The sequence below is a fragment of the Eubalaena glacialis genome, chromosome 2 (assembly GCF_028564815.1).
Source record: "Eubalaena glacialis isolate mEubGla1 chromosome 2, mEubGla1.1.hap2.+ XY, whole genome shotgun sequence".
In the NCBI taxonomy this organism is placed as follows: Eukaryota; Metazoa; Chordata; class Mammalia; order Artiodactyla; family Balaenidae; genus Eubalaena; species Eubalaena glacialis.
In genome coordinates this window covers 109,447,959-109,469,116 of record NC_083717.1, presented here as the reverse complement: position 1 = coordinate 109,469,116, position 21,158 = coordinate 109,447,959, and the positions used below count along the sequence as shown (strand labels likewise).

Below are 21,158 nucleotides of genomic sequence, written 5' to 3'. Positions count from 1 at the left end.
TCTCATCACTTTTCCTCCTCAGTACAGTGGAGATAATAATGTCTACTTTAGGCTTGCTGTGAGAATTGATAAGATAAGAATGTAAAGTGCTGAAAACAATGCTTGGCATATAGTAAGCACTTAGTAAATATTTGTTGCTATTATCATCAACATCATCATCATTTTACAAACTGAAATGCCTTTTTCAGTGTTTTGACAGCCCATAACTACCTCCTGGAACTCTTCCTGAAACTGTGGAGTCTTGATTTCATAGACAAAGTGTGGGATAGCTAGAAGTGATACTCTAGGGCTCTAGGATTAAGGAGTGGGAATGGGATAGTCCGTAGCCCTGAGCCTAATATAGAGGTTGGAGAATCATAAGAATTTTGTCCCAAGTTGCATTCACTAAGTTTGGAAGGAGAGGTCAGAGTACACATGTACGTTTCTCCTCCTCCTCCCAGGATTATGCATGTTAGTGTCAATCAGACTGTTTTCCAAGCTGTTAACTGTATTTATATTTTCAAAATGAAAGCTTTTCAGCACTGCAGGTTACTTTCCAGTTCTTTTTTTTTTTTTTTTTTTTTTTTTTTAAAATTTTATTTATTTTTGGCTGTGTTGGGTCTTCGTTTCTGTGCGAGGGCTTTCTCTAGTTGCGGCGAGCGGGGGCCACTCTTCATCGCGGTGCGCAGGCCTCTTCACTATCGCGGCCTCTCTTGTTGTGGAGCACAGGCTCCAGACGCGCAGGCTCAGTAGTTGTGGCTCACGGGCCTAGCCGCTCCGCGGCATGTGGGATCTTCCCAGACCAGGGCTCGAACCCGTGTCCCCTGCATTGGCAGGCAGATTCTCAACCACTGCGCCACCAGGGAAGCCCTCCAGTTCTTTTTAAAGTGTTGTAACTGCCTTTTTATTTTAAATAGTTCTAGTTCTTGCAACCAGCATTTTATATTGCTAGTAAGAATTTAAGATAATTAGATCAATAGAGGTAACCACGGTGCCATTTTGAAATAGTAGATTTGAAAAAAGCAGATTTTTCCAGATTGAAATATTTTCATGCAGAAGCGTACTTTATTTTCTCAAGTTCTCCTTAATTCTGTTTCTTGAGTATCCTCTGCCTTCTGAGTGGCATGCTAGTAAAGATATGGATAGGAACAGACATTCTTGTGTCATCTTTATGGAAAATAGGGAATCATTATAAAAGTCATTAATTACTATTTGTTTAAACATTTTTATTTTTGATGAGCCTAAAATTACATGAGATACACTTGCCTTGCCCCCAAAGTTCAGCCTTAATTCAGCTGGTTATTTTACTAGTGTTTGGTCCAGCAAGATAGGAAATCAATCTTACTCTGGGAAAAATAGCCTCCTTTAAGGGATACTTATATGCCAGACATTGTGTTAAGCACTATTATCTAATTTAATCTCTTAAGTGGTCTCTTCCTCTTGACTTTGTTCTCTTATAGTATATTCTTAATATAGCAGCCAGAGAGATGCTGTTAAATCAGAGATGCGGTTAAAGTCAGGTCATGTCATGCTCAGAACCCTCCAATGGCTTCCTATTTCTGGCAAAATAAAAGCTAAAATCTTTACAGTGGCCTATAAGGTTCTAGATGATCTGATTCCCTCTTAGTTCTCTGACCTCATCTTTTACCACTTACCCCCACTCTCTGCTCCAGCTCCTTAGCTTCCTTGCTTTTCCTTAATCATGCCTTTTCATTTCTGATTTCCTCTGTCTGGAACACTGCATGGCTGTTTCCTCAATTCTTTCACGTCTTGACTTGAATTTTGCTTTTTTCCCTATCGCCCTTCTCTGCTTTATTTATTTATATTTTTCCTGTAGCACCTATCACTAGATAACATATCAAATCATATATTTATTTATTTTGCTTGTTTGATATTTCCCTTACTAACATTTAAGTACCACAGGGCAGAGATTTTGTCTGTCTTGTTCACTGTTGTCTCCGCATCACTTAGGACAGTTGCTGGTGCACAGAATAAGTGCTCAGGAAACATTTGCTGAGTGAATGACTAAATTGCCACAATACTGTGGCATGGCCACTGTTATTACCTTCATTCAACAGGTGAAGAAACTGAAGCCCAGAGAGGTTAAATAATTTGCATAGGGTCACATAGCTCTTAACCATCCCCTTGAATGGCTTTATTTCCTGTTACATCTCATGCATTCTGTGCTCAGTCATAGGACACTATTTTTTTGTGTGTGAATATCACATACACATTCAGGCTTTTGTGCTCGTGTTGTTTCCTCAGTGGGAGTGGAGTATTCTCCTTTCCTGCCTCCTACTGAGGTAGAACTTTATTTGCAGAAGAAATGGTGATTTAGAGAAGAGTCAAGGGTATGAAGGTTGTTTGGGGAGGTGGAAGGATGAATATTGTGAGCTAAGATCACATGGTGGGAAATGCACTATGTTCAGGGAGCAGTGTGGCTACAATGAGGTTTTGTTTAGGAGTATGATAGTAAGGTTAGAGAGGGAGAGAGTTACGCCCCTATTACTGGGAGCTTTGAGCTTCACGTTAAGGAGCTGATGTTTTTATCTTGTTGCCCTTTGAAGGTTTTTGAGCAGAAGAGTGATAATGTATAACACCACTTTAAAAAATACTTAATTTTGCTATGGTGATAAGAATGCTTTGGAGTGGGAAGAGGCTAAAATTAGGAACAATTATTAAAATGACATAGGCCTTACATGAGATGATAAAGGCTGAAGTTGAGAAGTGATAGTGGAAATAAAGCACAGAGATGAGATACTTAAAGTATAACTTTTAAAATCCAAACTCCTTACAGTGGCCTACAGCATGCTGCATGATCTGACCTTTGCCTACCTCTGCAGGCTTATCCCCTGCCACCTTTCCTCTCATTCTCTGCTGTAGCAACACTGGCTGTTCTTTGCTTTGAATGGACTGTTTGTCTTGACTCTAATGTCTTTGCACTTACCTTCTCTTTCCTTGGAATGTTTTTCTCCAAGTCTGGTTCATTCATTTCTCAGTTTAAATCACCTCTCAGGTCTTTCCTGACCACCAGTTTTAAAGTACCCTCCCTTATTGCTTCATTCTTTGTTGCTATCATCAGAGTATGTAATCATTATCTGACTTTAAAAATGTATTTGTCTGTCACTGCCCCTTAGAATGTCAATTTCATGAGAGAAGGGACTTTGTCGTTTTCACTGCTATATTCTCGTACCTGGAAACGTACCTGGCCCTTACTAGATTTGAAATAGGACTTAATAAATCACCTGGGTTGGAGGAGTCCTCCAAGTCCAGGGTTTTCAGCTTGAATATCTACCATTGATCGAAACAGAAAAATCTGGAGGGATTTTGGTTTTTGAAGGCAAGTTGGAGTCTGAGGTGGGGGCAGAACATCCAGATGGTGTTGTTCAGTAGGCAGTGGGAGATGTATAACTGCACCCTACGAAAATGGTTAGGACTGGAGCTATAATCCTTTTGTTTTTTTTTTAAAATAAACTACAGTGTAACATACATATAGAAAAGTGCAGATATCATAAATGTTCAGCTTGTTGAATTTTTACAAAATGAATATACCCTTGATGTAGTGCCTAAATCAAGAAAAAATTATTAGCAGCACTCTTGAGGCTCCCTGGTGATGAACTATAATGTTTTAATTGGTATTTATTCTGTATCCTCTTTGATTATAAACACTTTGAGACAAGGACCATACGTGTTTCACTTATCAAAGTAGTCTAGTAAGGTGATTTTTGTTGATGATTGCTCAGAGGAGTCTTACTTTCATTAATAGTCAACCCAGGGTGAGGAACTGTACTCTACAGGACTTTCTATTGCTTCCAATCAGTCTTTGTTGTTTTCCTTGTCTCTGAACTCCTATAGCATCAGTCTACTACACTTGATTTAATACTTCATCTATGTTATCTGTGGTTCTTTAGTTTTTTCCATGTGTTCAGTTCATATCTCTGTTAGAAAGTAAGTTCCTTGAGGTTGGGAACCTTGTCATATACTCCTTCCTCCCTCCCTCCCTCCCTTCGTTCCTTGAAATAGAATTTATTGTGGCTCTGATTATGTACACGTGAGATGTGCTTGCCAGGTGGGCCGGACTCACATGGCTTGTATAATACATACATCTGCGGGGCCTGCCCTCTGTGGCTGGGAAGCGCCCACACTGGCAGTTCAGTCCAGCTTCCAAGTTCTCAGCTTCATGGGGTCCTTGGCCACCTTTTTCTCAGCGCAGTTGGCCTCCATCTCCCGCTGATGCTCCTCTCACTTCTTCCAGCTTAGCTCGGTCTTCTCCTGTTGGCTCTCAGTCTCCAGGACCTCCCAGTTGTCATCAATCCCAAGAGTCCGGTCTCGGCTGGGCACCAGCCTCCTCTGATGTGCTGATAGGGTAGCGAAGGGGTCGCCTTTGTCATTAAGCTCCGGTCCATCCCAGTTATACTCGCTGGCCAGCTGTGTGTCCTCAGGGGGCAGCTCTGGGAGATTTGGCTCCCGCCAGCCCTGCTCCCACGAGCCCCTCAGCTTCCCAGCTGCTCCAGTCTGACTCCGGGGCTTTGTGGCCAGGGTTGCCACTCTGCCCAGCCCAGCTGTCTTGGCCCCCAGTACTCCAGAAGTCCTGGTGGGCTGACACAGATTTGGCCTCCTGCTCCAAGCTGCCCCAGTCTTTGTCCTCCCATCTGTTGGCAGCACTGTTGTCCTCTTCTGTGTCCTTGCCCTCTTGTGTCTCCCAGTGGCCTCAGGTCGTGGGTATGGCAGGGACAGGGGTGAGGGCTGGGGAAGGAAGTCCCTCGGGCATGGGTCTCTGGGGGACGTTGGTCTCGGCTGGAGCAGCTGTGGGGTGTGCATGGATCAGCATAGAGGTGAGGAAGGAGACCCCTGTCACGGCTCAGCCTGCCCAGCTGGCTGCATGAGAAGTCCACTTCGGCCAGCTGTGTAGGGCCCTCTGACACAGACTCCAGTTTGGACAGGCAGCTTCGAATGGCCTTGAAGGCCTCGTCTTGCACAGATGTCTCAGAATCCACAGTGAGGCTGTAAGAGCTCAGGCAGGATCTTGTGGGCTTAATCGTTCATCGAGTAGAGGTTGTGGGTGGCAGTGAAGCCCAAACACCCGTGACCTGGGATGGTGCAAAACGGTCCTTAGTGGCCCAGGTAAAGGCGGAGGTGAGGACCCTGTGTCTGGTGCTGGTACTGAAGTAGGAGCTGATTTTGCCCAGGCAAATGGTGGTATTGCACCGAATGGGGCCCTGTTCGTCCTTGGCCTGCAGCTGCGTGAAGAGCTTCATCAGCTCCACGGTGAGGTTGGCCTCGTTTAGCTTTGGGGCCAGGAGCAGCATGGACTTGACCATCTGCTCCTGGGGGTCATGGAGAGCCTACTCCTACAGGGTCACCACATATAAGTATTGTAACCAGGGACCAGCAAATGTGCTAGGTGTCTTATTTCAGGACTGTTCTTTTCAGTAAAAGTGATTTGTCAAATGTATAATTAAATGCAATTTAACTTTTATACTTTTATGAGATTTTTCACATTCACTTTTTTTTGGAAAGTCTTTATCAGGGAGTTCCCTGGTGACCTAGTGGTTAGGATTCCACGCTTTCACTGCCGTGGCCCGGGTTCAATCCCTGGTTAGGGAACTGAGATCCTGCAAGCTGTGTGGCATGGCCAAAAAAAGAAAAGCCTTCATCAGAAAGGGTTGATTTAGGAAATATGAACATTATATTACTTAATTCTACATACTTCCCCGTGCTGTCCTTGTTCTTGTTCAATATTGTGTAGTTATATTTGTATATCTGTTAATTTTTTCCTTTTTGGCTTTCTCCAGTGCATTTAAAGTGAAATAACTTAGATGTGACTTTTAAGGAATATATTCATTATATAAACCTAGTTGTGTTTATATAATAGCATTATTACATATATTTTATTAATAAAGTTACTAGACTTGCCTGCCTCCCAAGCACTTAAACTCTAAATGGAGAAAAAAAATAGACAAACATAGAATGCTTTATCAGTGGGATTTTGGGTCTCTACTTAATAGAAATTGGCTTTCATTATATACTTGATAACCTAAGGCAGCTCCTTTTACACAGTTAAAAGTCTGAAAACACTTGAATTTTACTAGGTGTGTCAGGAAGAAACTTTACATGGGCTTCTGCTTCTTAGAAATTTTCAGTATTTTAATTTATTGAGTACCTACTTTGTATAGAACCCTGTGTCAGTTGTTCTGAAGGATACTGAGACTGAATTTCTGCCCTCCAGGTGTTTACTAGCTATAGGATGGGCCATGACCCAAGGCACTGTATGATATGTCCAGTGAGTGCTGAGGAAACTTCACTGGAGAAAAAAAGAAATTACCAGCAGTTGAATAGTCTGGGTAAACTTGATGGAGAAGCTGTGATCTGAGCTGGACCTTGAAAGATGAATGGGATTTTTCTTTGTGCTAAGCACAGTGCACATAGCACTTTATGTGATTTTTTTTTTTTTTTCCATTTAGTCTTTCCAGCAACCCTATGAGACAGGTGTAGTTTCCATTCCAGTTACAGAAATGAAGAAACTGGAAATTAGAGTGTGTGTTTTCAATGATTCCATATATATGTATGAAAATCATTAAAAAAGAAAAGTCTGGAAGGATACACACCCAATTTAAATATTGGTTACCTCTGGGGAAGGGCACTAAGATTTTGGAGGTGGAGGTCAAAAGGAGGCTTTGGAATTTTGGGTTGTCATTTAAAGGAGATGTATTACAAAAGAAATAAGTATTAAAAAGAAAAATAAGAAACATTTTGGAATTAAGGTAACAGGAAAGGAAATCTCAGGAACTAAAGCTTTTAGAAAAGAATAGAGATCTACTTGCAAAATAGTGGGAGTCAGATTTTGACTGGCTCACTGAATCAAAAAATACAGGCATTTATTGGGACAAAACATGAGATCACCAAAGTTATTGAGTTTACATTAGTTTGTCATGGTGGAAAACAGCAGTTTTTTAACATGATTGTTATATCCTCGAAGGTCATGACATTTTTTTGGTGCCTTTTTAAAAAAATTTTTTTTATTGAAGCATAGTTGATTTACAATGCTGTGCCAATCTCTGCTGTACAGCAAAGTGACTCAGTTATACACATAGACATGCTTTTTTATATTATTTTCCATTATGGTTTATCACAGGATATTGAATATAGTTCCCTGTGTTATACATTAGGACCTTGTTGTTTATCCATTCTAAATGTAGTAGTTTGCATCTACCAACCCCAAACTCCCAGCCCACCCCTCCCCCCAACCTCGGCAACCACAAGTCTGTTCTCTATGTCTGTGAGTCTGTTTCTGTTTTGTAGATAGGTTCATTTGTGCCATATTTTAGATTCCACATATAAGTGATATCATGGTATTTGTCTTTCTCTTTCTGACTTACTTCACTTACTATGATAATCTCTAGTTGCATCCATGTTGCTGCAAATGGCATTATTTTGTTCTTTTTTATGGCTGAGTAGTATTCCAATGTATATATATGTACCACATCTTCTTTATGCATTCATCTGTTGATGGACATTTAGGTTGTTTCCATGTCTTGGCTATTGTGAACAGTACTGCTATGAACATCGGGCTACATGTATCTTTTTTTAAAATAAATTTATTTATTTATTTTAATTTTGGCTGCGTTGGGTCTTTGTTGCTGTGCACAGGCTTTCTCTAGTTGCAGCCAGCGGGAGCTACTCTTCATTGCGGTGCATGGACTTCTCATTGTGGTGGCTTCTCTTGTTGCAGAGCATGAACTCTAGGTGCACGGGCTTCAGTAGTTGTGGCTCACAGGCTCCATAGAGCGCAGGCTCAGTAGTTGTGGTACACAGGCTTAGTTGCTCCTCGGCATGTGGGATCTTCCCAGACCAGGGATCGAACCCATGTCCCCTGCATTGGCAGGCTGATTCTTAACCACTGTGCCACCAGGGAAGTCCCTATCTTTTTGAATTATAGTTTTGTCTGGGTACATTCCCAGGAGTGGGATTGCTGGATCATATGGTAATTCTATTTTTAGTTTTCTGAGGAACCTCCATACTGTTTTCCATAGTGGCTGTACCAACTTACGCTCCCACCAACAGTGTAAGAGGGTTCCCTTTTCTCTACACCCTCTCCAGCATTTGTTATTTGTAGACTTTTTAATGATGGCCACTCTGACTGGTGTGAGGTGGTACCTCACTGTAGTTTTGATTTGCATTTCTCTAATAATTAATGATGTTGAGCATCTTTTTCATGTGCTTACTGGCCATTTGTATGTCTTCTTTGGAGAAATGTCTATTATCTTCCGTCCATTTTTTGATTGGGTTGTTTTTTTGTTGCATAACATTTTTTTGGATACCAGTATTTTAAAAGTTAGGGAAAAAGTTTAGTTAGGGAGTCCAAGCTTACAGAAAATGCTCAAGATTTCATTTATTTTGGGGATCAGAATTACAGAGAGTGACTCATTTTTTAAAAAAATTTATATTTATTTATTTATTTATTTATTTTTGGCTGTGTTGGGTATTCATTGCTGTGTGCAGGCTTTCTCTAGTTGCGGCGAGTGGGGGCTACTCTTCCTTGCGGTGCGCGGGCTTCTCATTGTGGTGGCTTCTCTTGCTGTGGAGCACGGGCTTTAGGCACGCGGGCTTTAGTAGTTGTGGCACACGGGCTCAGTAATTGTGGCGCACGGGCTCAGTTGCTCCGTGGCATGTGGAATCTTCCTGGACCAAAGCTCGAACCCGTGTCCCCTGCATTGGCAGGCGGATTCTTAACCACTGTGCCACCAGGGAAGCCCTTATTTTTTAATTTATCTCAAGATACAAAGTATTTTCTTTCTCCCTATCTATGGGATGTGACATTTATTCATAATGGTGGCAAGGCAGTGTCAGTTTTGCTTTCCCAGTGCTTTGTTCAAAGTCACATGGCTAACAAGTGGTGCAGGCAGAATTTGAACCCAGATAATCTGGCTTCAAAGTTCTAGATCTCAGCTATCTTGCTACTAAAAATGGGGAGATAGGAATTCCAAAGGGAGAAGCAGAGTTTACAGAGGAAGATCAGTATAAATTATGTTCAGGTGTAGTAGTAAACCATTGTGATTGAAGGGCAGGATTTATGGCGGGCAATGATGGGAGCTAAAAGATTAAGGGACTCTTTGGGACCACAGTGTGGATTATCTTGAAAATCAGGGCAATTAATTGGCCCAAGGATGGATGGAAAGGATTCATTCATCTTACAAACATTGTATTAAAACAGAATTTCAGATACAGAAAGGATCATTCTTTGAGATAAGAATGAGTGAACTGGTAGCACTGTGATTTATCCATCCTTTACAAAGGTTATTTCGCATCAGCTGATCGTTATACCACATTCTTTTCTAAGGGGGGAATAAAGTTGTATCTTAGCAATTCTACTCAAATTTTACCTGGGATGCTTCCTTGAAAATGTTACCATCACTTTTTATTGTGGTAAATATACATAACATAAAATTTACCAATTTAACCATTTTTAATTGTACAGCTCAGTGGCATTAAGTACATTTACATTGTTGTGCATCACTACAATCTGTTTCCAGAACTTTTTCTTTCTTTTTTTTTTTATAAATTATTTAATTTAATTTATTTATTTTTGGCTGCATTGGGTCTTTGTTGCTGCGCTTGGGCTTTCTCTAGTTGCGGCGAGCGGGGGCTGCTCTGTTGCGGTGCGCGGGCTTCTCATTGTGGTGGCTTCTCTTGTTGTGGAGCATAGGCTCTACGCACGTGGGCTTCAGTAGTTGTGGCTCACGGGCTCTAGAGTGCAGGCTCAGTAGTTGTGGCGCACGGGCTTAGTTGTTCCGCGGCATGTGGTATCTTCCTGGACCAGGGATTGAACCCACGTCCCCTGCATTGGCAGGCGGATTCTTAACCACTGCGCCACCAGGGAAGCCCCAGAACTTTTTCTTTCTTTCTTTTTAAATTTTATTTATTTATTTTTGGCTGCGTTGGGTCTTTGTTGCTGTGCGCGGGCTTTCTCTAATTGCGGCAAGCGGGGGCTACTCTTCGTTGTGGTGTGCGTGCTCCTCATTGCGGTGGCTTCTCGTGTTGCGGAGCACGAGTCCTAGGTGCGCGGGCTTCAGTAGTTGTGACACACAGGCTCAGTTGTTGTGGCTCACGGGCTCTAGAGCGCAAGCTCAGTAGTCGTGACGCATGGGCTTAGTTGCTCCATGGCGTGTGGGATCTTCCCAGACCAGAGATTGAACCCGTGTCTCCTGCATTGGCAGGAGGATTCTTAACCACTGTGCCACCAGGGAAGTCCCAGAACTTTTTCTGCCCAAATTGAAACTTGTACCCATTAAACTCTAAGCACCCATTCCCTCCTCCTCTAGTCCCTGGCAATCACCATTCTGCTTTCTGTATTTACGAATTTGACTTCTCAAGGTACCTCATATAACTGGAATCATACAAAATATTTGTCCTTTTGTGTCTGGCTTGTTTCACTTAGCATGATGTTTTTATGATTTATTCATATTGTAACATTTTTGAATTTCCTTTTTTAGGGCTGAGTAGTATTCCATTGTTTCTATATACCACATTTTGTTTATCTGTTTGTCAATGGACATTTGGGTTGTTTCCACCTTTTGACTGTTGTGAATAAGGCTGTTATGAACATTGGAGTAGAAGTTCTATCTGAGCCCTTGCTTTAAATTCTTTTAGGTATATACCTAGAATTGGAATTGCTGGATCATTCGATAATTCTGTGTTTAACTTTTTGAGAATTCACCTGTTTTCCACAGTGCACCAATTTATATTCCTACCAGCAATGCCCAAGGGTTCTAATTTCTCCACTTTCTTCCTAACACTTGTTATTTTCTTTTTTTTAAATTATACCCATCCTAATGGACATGACTTGGTATCTCATTGCGGTTTTAGTTTGCATTATCCTAATGGCTAGTGACGTGGAGAACGTTTTCATGTGCTTGTTGGCAATCTGTATATGTTCTTTGGAGAAATGTCTCTTCAAGTCCTTCCTCTATTTTTTGAATTGGATTGTTTGTACCACCACTTTTTAAATCTAGTAAGTCTCTCAGTTGTCTTTTGGCTTGAACCAAAGGCTCTTGATAATCCATAGCTACCACTTACTTAATTTATAACATTTTGATGCAAATTGTGATAGGAAGGGTCTTGTTATTAGGAGATTGATATTAACTATTAAGTTATAATCTGAAAAACCACTTAGTTGGGGATGACTGGCTCAGATTGTTCACATAGATATATTTTTCCTATGATACGACCACCAATATAAATTATCCACATGTTGCATAATCTCCATGAGGAAGGTGGAAATCATCATTGTATTTCTGTTCCTTGGTTTTTCTGCAGCTAGGAACTATTCCTATTTTGATTTCTAGTTTTGGCTAGGGGTATTGTTAATAATGGTCACCTTGCATTTAACCTTTGGCCTCTATCCAGTTTCTCTAGCTCATTGATGCAAATGAATTTTAATGTTATGCTGTGAATTTTAATGTTAATGTTATGCTCACTTCAGCAATCCTGTAACCTCATGGTCACGCCAAACAAATATTTTCCAGTGTTGTTCACCTGATAAAAAGATGAGTAGATGGGAATTCCTTGGTGGTCCAGTGGTTAGGACTTGGCGCTTTCCCTGCCGGGTCTTGGGTTCAATCCCTGGTCAAGGAACTAAGATCCTGCAAGCTGTGTGTCACGGCCAAAAAAATAAAAAGATGAGTAGAGTCAGTAATGCTTTTGCATAGATAGAATATTGAAGTTTTAATTTTTCTCTAAAAGAAAGCTACCACAGATATCTTTAGATACGTGAAAACTCAAAGCAGTGAACACTACAAGGAAAGCACTAAATACTGTGTTAAGAGGTAATTTTAAAACCTAAGGACAGAGTTTTCTTAAGGGTTGCCAAAGAGGTCTGTTACTCTGAGTAATTATATGCCTCCTGAGAAAGTATGCAGTAACATTTGGTATCACTCTTTGGAATTAGCTAGAAAGAGTTTGTATGTTCAACATATCATTCCTGCTGGCTTCCTGAAAGTATTGGTTTAAGTGACAGGTAGAATCTATGTTAGCCTAGCTTACACGCTTCAAAATGGAAATCTAGATGACAAGGAGGTAAGCTCCTTAAAGGACTTTGTCTTTTTTACTTTTGTATGCTCTAGTAGGCACTTAGGAAACATTTGTGGAATGAAAGCATGTGAGTGGACAGTTGCTTTCAAACATTTACTCAATAAAGTGAAGTGACTTGTTCATTTTTGTACCCCCTTTGCTAGGCATTTAATTTGTCACTTCCTCTGTTCTCCTAAATCACTTAAAGATTTTTCTAAATTCCAAAAATTTGTTGACATCTTTTGTTTCGTGTCCTTTCCTAATCTCTTTGTCCTTTTTTTTTCATTTCTTTAGTCTTTTTTTTTCTTTTTCTCCTCTCTCGGCCACTGTTCTTCCTTTAGTCTTCATTGTCGTCTTTTTCTTTTAAAAAATGATTTTACTGTTGTTTTAGAGTTGGTTAGGGAGAGAATCACATATGACTAGTCCACTACCCACCTATTCACATTTATTGTTAATCTTATTTTATTTATTTATTTATTTAGGCTGTGTTGGGTCTTTGTTGCTGCGTGCGGGCTTTCTCTAGTTGCGGCGAGCCGGGGCTACTTTTCATTGCGGTGTGCGGGCTTCTCATTGCGGTGGCTTCTCTTGTTGTGGAGCACCAGCTCTAGGTGCGTGGGCTTCAGTAGTTGCAGCACATGGGCTCAGTAGTTGCAGCTCGTGGGCTCTAGAGCGCAGACTCATTAGTTGTGGCTAACGGGCCTAGTTGCTCCACAGCATGTGGGATCGTCCCAGACCAGGGCTCGAACCCATGTCTCCTACATTGGCAGGCGATTCTTAACTACTGCGCCACCAGGGAAGTCCCTATTCAGTTAATTTTATTTAAAAATTAAAAAAAAATTTTTATTTATTAATTTGGCTGAGCCAGGTCTTAGTTGCAGCATGCAGGACCTTCACTGCCACATGCAGGATCTTTAGTTGCTGCATGTGGGATCTGGTTCCCTGACCAGGGATCGAACCCAGGCCCCCTGCATTGGGAGCGTGGAGTCTTAACCACTGGGCCACCAGGGAAGTCCCTATTCAGTTAATTTTAATATAAGCATTTCCCCAGTTAACCAACATCCTTCTAAATGACTGCTTGATATTTCATTGAGAGAACATACCTTAAACTTTTTCTAGCCCCTGTTGTTGGAAACTTGGATGTTGCTATTACTGTTTAAATAAACCATGATAAAAATTTTGGTGCATGAAACTTTTTCTAAATTTCAGGTTATTTCCTTAGAAGCAATACTTAGATATATCTTCTGAGGCATAGGCTATGAACATTTAAAAAGCTATTGATTATAAAAGTTATACATGTTCATTGTAGAACATTTGAAGAATGTAGAAATATTATATAGAAGATAATTAAAGTTAGCTGTAATCTTACAATCTGTGATAACCAGTCCTTTAACATCTTGGTGAATTCCTTTCTAGAGGTATAATATTTATCTATCTATCCGTGTATCTTATGCATTTTAAAAACCAGTTGGGATGTGTATTAGGTCTCTTTCCAAAGAGATTGTACTGTTTTATATTTCCATGGGCAAAGTATGTGAATTCATTGCACAGTTGATAGGATTAGGGATGCATTCATTCATCATTCATTCAATAAATAAATATTAATTTAGAGTGAAACTCTTGTCTCCATACCTACAATTAACCTCCTTCCATTTTTTCTTGAATTCAGTTACGATATTGAACCCACTAGTCCTCTAGAATTATACCTTGTGACCATCTATCTCCACATTGCTAAATCTAGTGGTCATTCCTCATTTCACATGATCTGTCAGCAACTTTGCCACAGTTGATTACTTCCTTGTTCTTGAAACCATTTTTCCATTTGCTTCCAGGACATCACATTCTCCTAGTTCTTCTCCTATATCACGGTCTCCTAATCTCCCTTCCTCTCAATGTTAGAATGTTCCAGACTCACACCTTGGTCATCACCTTTTAAAAAAAAATCTTTGTGGGAGCTCCCTGGTGGCCCAGTAGTTAGGATTCTGGGCTTTCAGGGCTTTTACTATCGTGGCCCGGGTTCAATCCCTGGTTGGGGAACCAAGATCCTGCAAGCTGCGCAGTATGGCCAAAACAACAAAAAAACTTTTATTTCCTTGGCTCATTTAGTCTCTTACACTGTTGACTTCCAAATTTATACTTCTAGCTTTGGCCTTTTCTCTGAAATCTGGACTCATATTCGGTTATCTACACATTATCTCCAGTTGGATATCTAATAGGATTTCAAATTTGACCTGTCCAAAACTGAGCCGTGATCTCCTACTGCCCCTAAACCTCCAACTTCCCACCCACCCCCTGGGAGTGAGCAGTGGTATAGTGGTCATGTTGTGGTTGCCTTGCTTTGGCTTACTTAATTGCCTATGTGAGTAGCTATAGAAGTGGCTCAGAATCAGAGGACAGTTAAGGCCTTGTGTTTTGACATACTCAGTAGAGGTGTGTGGAGATACTTAGGGCCCATGGTGGATATTAAGTGATCTTCTTCCTCCTCCCCCATTACCTTTCTGATTTCATTTTCTATTATTGTTCCTCTCTATCACTTCTCTTTAGTCCTAATATCTTCTTGCTATTCCTCTATCCCTCAAACACCCTGGGAAAGCTCCCGTCTGAGGGCCTTTTCCTGGAGTATTCTTCTCCCAGATATGACTTATTCCCTCAACTCTTCTAAGTCTTACGTAAATGCCACCTTTTCAGTGAGCCCTTAACCACACTATTAAAACTTGTAACCCTTCCCAATTCTACTAGTCTCTTTCCTGCATTATTTCCATAGCACTTAGTCATCATATAGCATGTTATATGTTTTACTTATTTAATTTTTCTCTTCTCCCTACCCCCAGACTAGAATCCTATAAGCTTCAGGGAGACATAGATTTTTATCTGTTTTGTTCACTGCTGTATCCTCTAGCATCTAGAAGAGTGCCTGAAATGTGGTAGGGGTGACTTTGAGTGTTAAGAACATATTATAATGTTATTTAAAAAGCAAATGCAGCAGTACCTTGTGTTCTTCCTTTCTAACCTGGACCTGGCAGAATGGCTCCTGCAAAGAAGGGTGGCAAGAAGAAGGACCATTCTGCCATCAGCGACGTGGTGTCCAGAGAATAAATATGTCATCGCCATTCACAAGCGCATCCGTGGAGTGAGCTTCAAAAAGCTTCAAAAAATTCCCTGGGAATTCCCTGGAGTGGTTAAGACTCCGCTTCTACTGCAGGGGGCATGGGTTCGATCCCGGTTGGGGAAATAAGATCCCGCATACCACCCAGCACACCAAAAAAAAAAAAAAAAAAAAAAAAGAGTGCCCTGTAGGCACTCAGAGAGATCCAGAAATTTTCCATGAAAGAGATGGGAACTCTAGATGTGTGCATTGACACCAGGCTCACCACACTATGTGGGCCAAAGGAATAAGAACATTTGAAGAATATAGAAATATTCTATATTCTATAAATATAATATAATAGAATATGGAATATATTATAAATATAAATATTTATATAAATATAAATATTCTATATTCTATTCTATATTCCATATTCTATTCTATTTTGGGCCACTATGTGGGCCAAACACACATACTATATCCATGTGTGTTTGTCCAGAAAATGTAATGAGGGTGAAGATTCATCATACAAGCTTTATACATTGGTTACCTATGTACCTGTCACTACTTTAAAAAATCTACAGTCAATGTGGATGAGAACTAACTGCTGGTTGTCAAATAATGTTACGAAACAACAACAAAAAGTTAATGGCAATCTTAGAACATGAATATAAATATATCTAGAATGGTAATTCTTAATTTCGGGGGCCCAAGGACAGCTTTAAAAATTTTATGAAAGTTATATGGATTGCCTCATTATAAAAAAAATTAATAGGTCTGAATTGAACTTACTAAATTGCTAGTAATGTTGAACATTTTCAGTGGTTTTAAGTAATAGCTCACTTTTTTCTTTAGTAAATTTCCTGATTTTTCTATTTATTTATCAAGTTATATATTTATAGGTATGTGTGTAGTTAATATATGTACGTGTTATTTTCTATGTTGTTTGTCTTAGTTTACAGAACTTCAAAAATTTTATGCAGTCAAACCTGTGTTTTCATTGTATTTGTTTGTTTCTAAGCTTAGAAAATTATCCCATCTTCTTCTTCTCCTCCTTCCTGCCCAGAGATTTGATAAATATAACTTTTGTTTTGTTCTAGCTTCTTCCTAAAAGAATCAAAGGGTGTGTAGAGACCATAGAGTTTCGGAAATCATAGGCATATGGTTGGTAACTTAGGGCATGGGAGTGGAAGAGATTGTTCAGGAAGTGTGTTTAGCTGAATAGAGAAGAGGAGAAGGGGAGCTCTGCAGAGGATCAACATGTAGGTAATTTGCAAAAGACGAGAGTTAAGTAAAGGAGACTAAGAAGGAAGTCAGTGGTAGGAGAATGAGAGAGGGACATAGTAGAGCCCAGGGGTGAAGCCAGGTTTTAGGAAGGGTAAAATGGTCAGTGGTGTCAAATACCTTAGGACAAAGACCAAAAACTTAAGGATAAGAACTGAAGAGTGGTTATTGAGTTTGGCCACTAGGAATTCATTGGTGACCTTTAATAAGGAACGTTTTAGTGGAGAGGTGAAAGTGCGGTACAAGTGCCTACAGTTGTAGACCTTAAGAGTTTATCAGGGAGAGGATGGAGGGAGAGTGGGTCACAGCTTCTGGGACAGGTAGGGTTGAGGAATTTTTTTTTTTTTTCTTTTTTTTAGGAAGGGAAGACTTGAACATATTTATAGAATGAGGAGATGTAGTTAGAGGAAAGGCAGATATTGTGGGTGAGGAAAAGGAGTTAATTGAAGGTTCTTTTGGGGGTTCTAGGCTTAAGAGTTTCAGTGTGGATTAGTTTTAGAAAGGAGAGATACCTTTTCCTTTAAGATGGATAGGAAGGAGGTAAGAATGGTTGAGGACAAAGGAATAAGAGAGAGAGGAGAAAATTTGGAGGTGATGGGGCCTGATTGCCACATTTTAGCTTTGGGATTTATGATGAGTGAACGACCTAGGCTTTAGTTGTCTCACTGTAAAAGAACATTAATGCTTGCCTTGCCTGTTTTCATAGACTTGGTGTGAGTTATAAATGAAACAAGTATGTGTTAAAATGCTTTAGAAACTTAAAATGCTATGAAATCTGTAGCCTATTAGTAGTCGTGTTGGAGAAAGCCATTTGCTTTGTATAATTGACTATATCAAAATGCTCCAGATAGCAAGAAGGTGCAGAGGATTCTGGTGTGTTTGGACCATAATATTTGGTCTCTGAGTCTTCATCTTGTATCTGGAAAGGTTTCTTTACAAGTCAGGAATGCGTTTTGAGTAAGTACTGCTGCTGACATTAGCACCTGAAATCATTTAAAACGTTGATGGTGGGAATAATTAAGGGAAAATGTGTGGGAAGAAATCTGCTTAGAAACAAAGTAAAGTGAATCTTCTGTGGTTTAAATTTGTCATGAGATGGCAGTAATTCTACATTCTCATGTGAGTCTTCTGCTAGTTCACGTCTCATAACTTTTGATAAACTGAACTTCAGGTTTATTTGTGAACTCTTAATCATTTGGTGCCGCAGACTGATTTATGCTTAGCTCTTTTCCTTTATATGTGTCCTCATGACACACAGGTATAGTTTTTATCACATATGGTACTTAGTAAAAAATATAAAAAAGGTTTGTATTGTGCTTTTCTTTGCACTCTAGATTCCTTTAGAATTTTCATTACTGTGCCCTTGCTTATCATTAGTCCTGGTTTTCTGTTTATGATTTTTGGTGCTGAGGATGACTGGAGAAAATCATGTAATTGAACTGATTGTTCCATTACTGATACGTGCTGCTTAGTCTAATTTGGTTTGTGATGTTATAGTTAATTACCATGAATGTTTCATGGGCTGTTGACTCATACTCATTCTCCAGATAGAAAAATGCATGATGTTGTTTCATTTTGTACCCTTATTCATTTATTCAGATATATTTGAGTGTCTACTGTGTGCTGCCCAATGTGTTAATGAGTAGAAAAATTCAAGAGGGAGACAGTAACAGTGTCAAATACAGTACATTGGTATAAAAAAATAAAGACAGGAAAAATGTTCATTTGATTTGGCGATTAAGAAGTCATGGTGACCTTAAAAGCAGTTTCAGTAGGGGGTTAAGGGTAGAATCCTCCTCACAGTAGGTGGAAGAGTAAATGGCAGGTGATAAAGGAGGAGGGGAAGAAGAGGATAGAGAGAGGAAAAGGGGAAGGAGCAAGGGGATGAGAGGAGAAATAGAGAGAGGAGAAGTGAGGGGGGAAAGAGGGAGAAGGAAGAGAGGGAGAGTTGGGGGAAAAGAGGAATGGGAGAGGGAGGGGGGAGAGGGAAGGAGAGAGAATAACTTCTTTTTGAGAAGGTGTGCTGAGAAGAGGAAGAGACTGGATGGGAGCCAGGAAGGGCTTTCTTTTTAGGATAAGACCTGACCTTGTATCTGTGGTGAGGGGAAAGGTGCCATTGGGGAAGGAGAGGTTGAAGATTTAAAATATAGTATGGCTGGTAGGGCAGGGTGTTGAAGGAGGTATGAAGGGCATGGGAGTCACAGTGTGGGTCAAGGGTACAGGTAGATGGGCTGGCTTTGAACAGGAGGGACACCTCATTTCCTGTGACTGAAATAAAGATAGGTAAGGAGAAGTATGAATATAAATAAGGTTACAGGTAGGGATATGGGGTGGAGGGAGGGCATGCCTGATAACTTATGTATCTCTATAAGATCAGATTTCAGTCTCTCTGGTTGAGAGTGAAGGGTCTGGGCAGGGAGTGACTGGCGGGCTTGAGTTGAGAAAATGATTGAAAGAGTTGTTGAGGGGCATGGAAGAGGGAGTGTATGAAATTTATTTTAAAGGAATAAGGTTGGAGACTTTATAGTGGTATCAGTATATCTAGTGTGGTTTTTCTTTAGAGTAGCTCAGTTTTCCAGAAACAGTGTTGACCTGGAGCTGTGGTGTTGTGGTCAGCTTCAGAGAAAGGGGTACAAATCTGAAGTTGCTGCTAAGAGATTTAGATGTCCAACCATAGGATCTGGGTTGGGAGGAATCAGGATTTGAGGGACAAGAGGTTTCTGTAAAGTCACAGAGTAAGTAAAGTCAGAGTAAGATTTTGGTGAGCTACTGGAGTAATCAAGGGAGAACAGTTTTAAATGATGGCAAGATTCAGAGTAAAGAGCTGAAGAATAGATGCCTAAAATAGAGTTGAGCTAAGAATCTTTGGAACTAAAGAGGCCTATGAATTCTAATGTACAGTAATTGGATGGGTAATCTTCATGGACATTGAAATCTCCCAAGATTGTAATAGAAGATTTAATAGAGAAGAATACTCTGAATTGGGCTCCCCTGGTCTTCAGTGAAGGAGGAAGGTATGACTAAGGGATCAGAAGATGATAGTGATGAGGAGAAGATATATCTTGAAGGTGGGGCCATAAAGGAGGATGATCATGATCTGGAAGCTACTGTAGAAAGGCAAGTGAATGGCAACCACTTCTGGCTCTGTGGGGGGTATGGATTACAGTAAAAAGAGAGAACTGTAGAAAATCTTTAGGGGAAAGCCAGATTTAAGTCAGGGTAAACAAGTAGACGGATGCGTTAATTTTTCTATTATAAAATGTGCTAGAATTTTTGTAAAAATTAAAAGAGAAATGTGAACTGCCGATTTTTGGGGAGCTTCTATACGAATTAAAAGACTTGGTTGCAAGTGATAGAAAACCCAACCCAAACTGGCTTAAAAAGAGAATAATCTGTCTTATGTTATTGAAAAGTCCAGGGAAAGCACTGGCTTCAGGCATGGCTTTTGTAGTTTATATGATGTCACCGGAACCAATTCTGCTTCCTTCTCTGAACTCAGATCTGCTCTCCACTGTGTGTTGATTTGATATTTAGGTTTCATATGGCAGCAAGGTGGCTGAAATAACTCCATTTGCTGCCCTTCCAGTTCAAGTACAGTAAGAAGAACTTCTCTTCATCTAAAGTCCTGAGCTTGACTGTCATTGACCAGAAGAGCCATGTGTCCATCTTTGATTCAGTTATAGCCAGGGGAATGTAATGTCTTGATTTACTTGTGTCTAGGTCAGTAGTAGTTATGGGTTAGGATCAGTATCTCTTTCACTGCTTTGGACCTCTTTATGTACAGTGGAATAGTCTTATATCTCTGAATTTTCCTTTGTGTCTAGATTGCTTCTGTCTTAGAACAATCTGGATATCTGAGGCTTTGTTCATTTAGTATTTCTACAATAAATTCCATGAGTACTGAGTTTTGGAGAAGGCACAGTTCTAGGTATTTTTGGCAATTCTAAGTTGAATAAACCTAGTCTTTGCTTTCAAGGAGGTGACTGCTTATAGAAGGGTTATTAGTGTAAGTTAGGCTTCTTTCTATCACAAGTAATGAAGAGATATTTGGGTTTCTTTAAGAACTGGATGTTCATTGCACAGGTCCACGTGGCAAAAGGGAGCCTGGAATCCCACAGTAATCCAGGAAGGGCAGTGTCGATCCAGGTCTCAGGGAGACTGGGAAATAGCTAGGGAACTGGAAGGATCCACTGAAGCTGTAGAGTAGGTTTTCTTATAGCCTTTTCAGCATGAGAATTTGTCATCATTCTCCCCCTGCATTAGGGTTTCTTTTTTTTTTTTTTTTTTGATTAAAAAAATACTTTTTAAATTGAGGTATAGTTGATGTACAATATTATGTAAGTTTCAGGCGTACAAAATAGTGATTCACAATATTTAAAGGTTATATCCCATTTATAGTTATTATAAAATATTGGCTATATTCCTTGTGCTGTACAATATATCCTTGTAGCTTAGTTATTTTATACATAGTATTTTGTACCTCTTAATCCTCTACCCCTATTTTACTCCTCCCTGCTTCCCTCTCCGCACTGATAAGCACTAGTTTGTGCACTATATCTATGAGTCTGTTTCTTTTTTGTTATATTCACTAGTTTTATTTTTTAGATTCCACATGTAAGTGAGATCATACAGTATTTGGCTTTCTTTGTCTGACTTACTTCACTTAGCATAATCCCTTCCCAAGTCCATCAATATTGTTGCAAATGGTAAAGTTTCATTATTTTTTATGGCTGAGTAGTAT

At 40.0% G+C, this 21,158-nt stretch overlaps 1 protein-coding gene and 1 pseudogene across 2 annotated transcripts in view; one reads left to right on the top strand and one right to left on the bottom strand.

The window, feature by feature from the left end:
• MGA (MAX dimerization protein MGA) overlaps positions 1-21,158 on the top strand; it is a 158,529-nt gene that overhangs the window by 19,326 nt on the left and 118,045 nt on the right. The window lies entirely within an intron of this gene.
• Positions 4,132-14,219, bottom strand: LOC133084657 (N-terminal kinase-like protein; annotated as a pseudogene).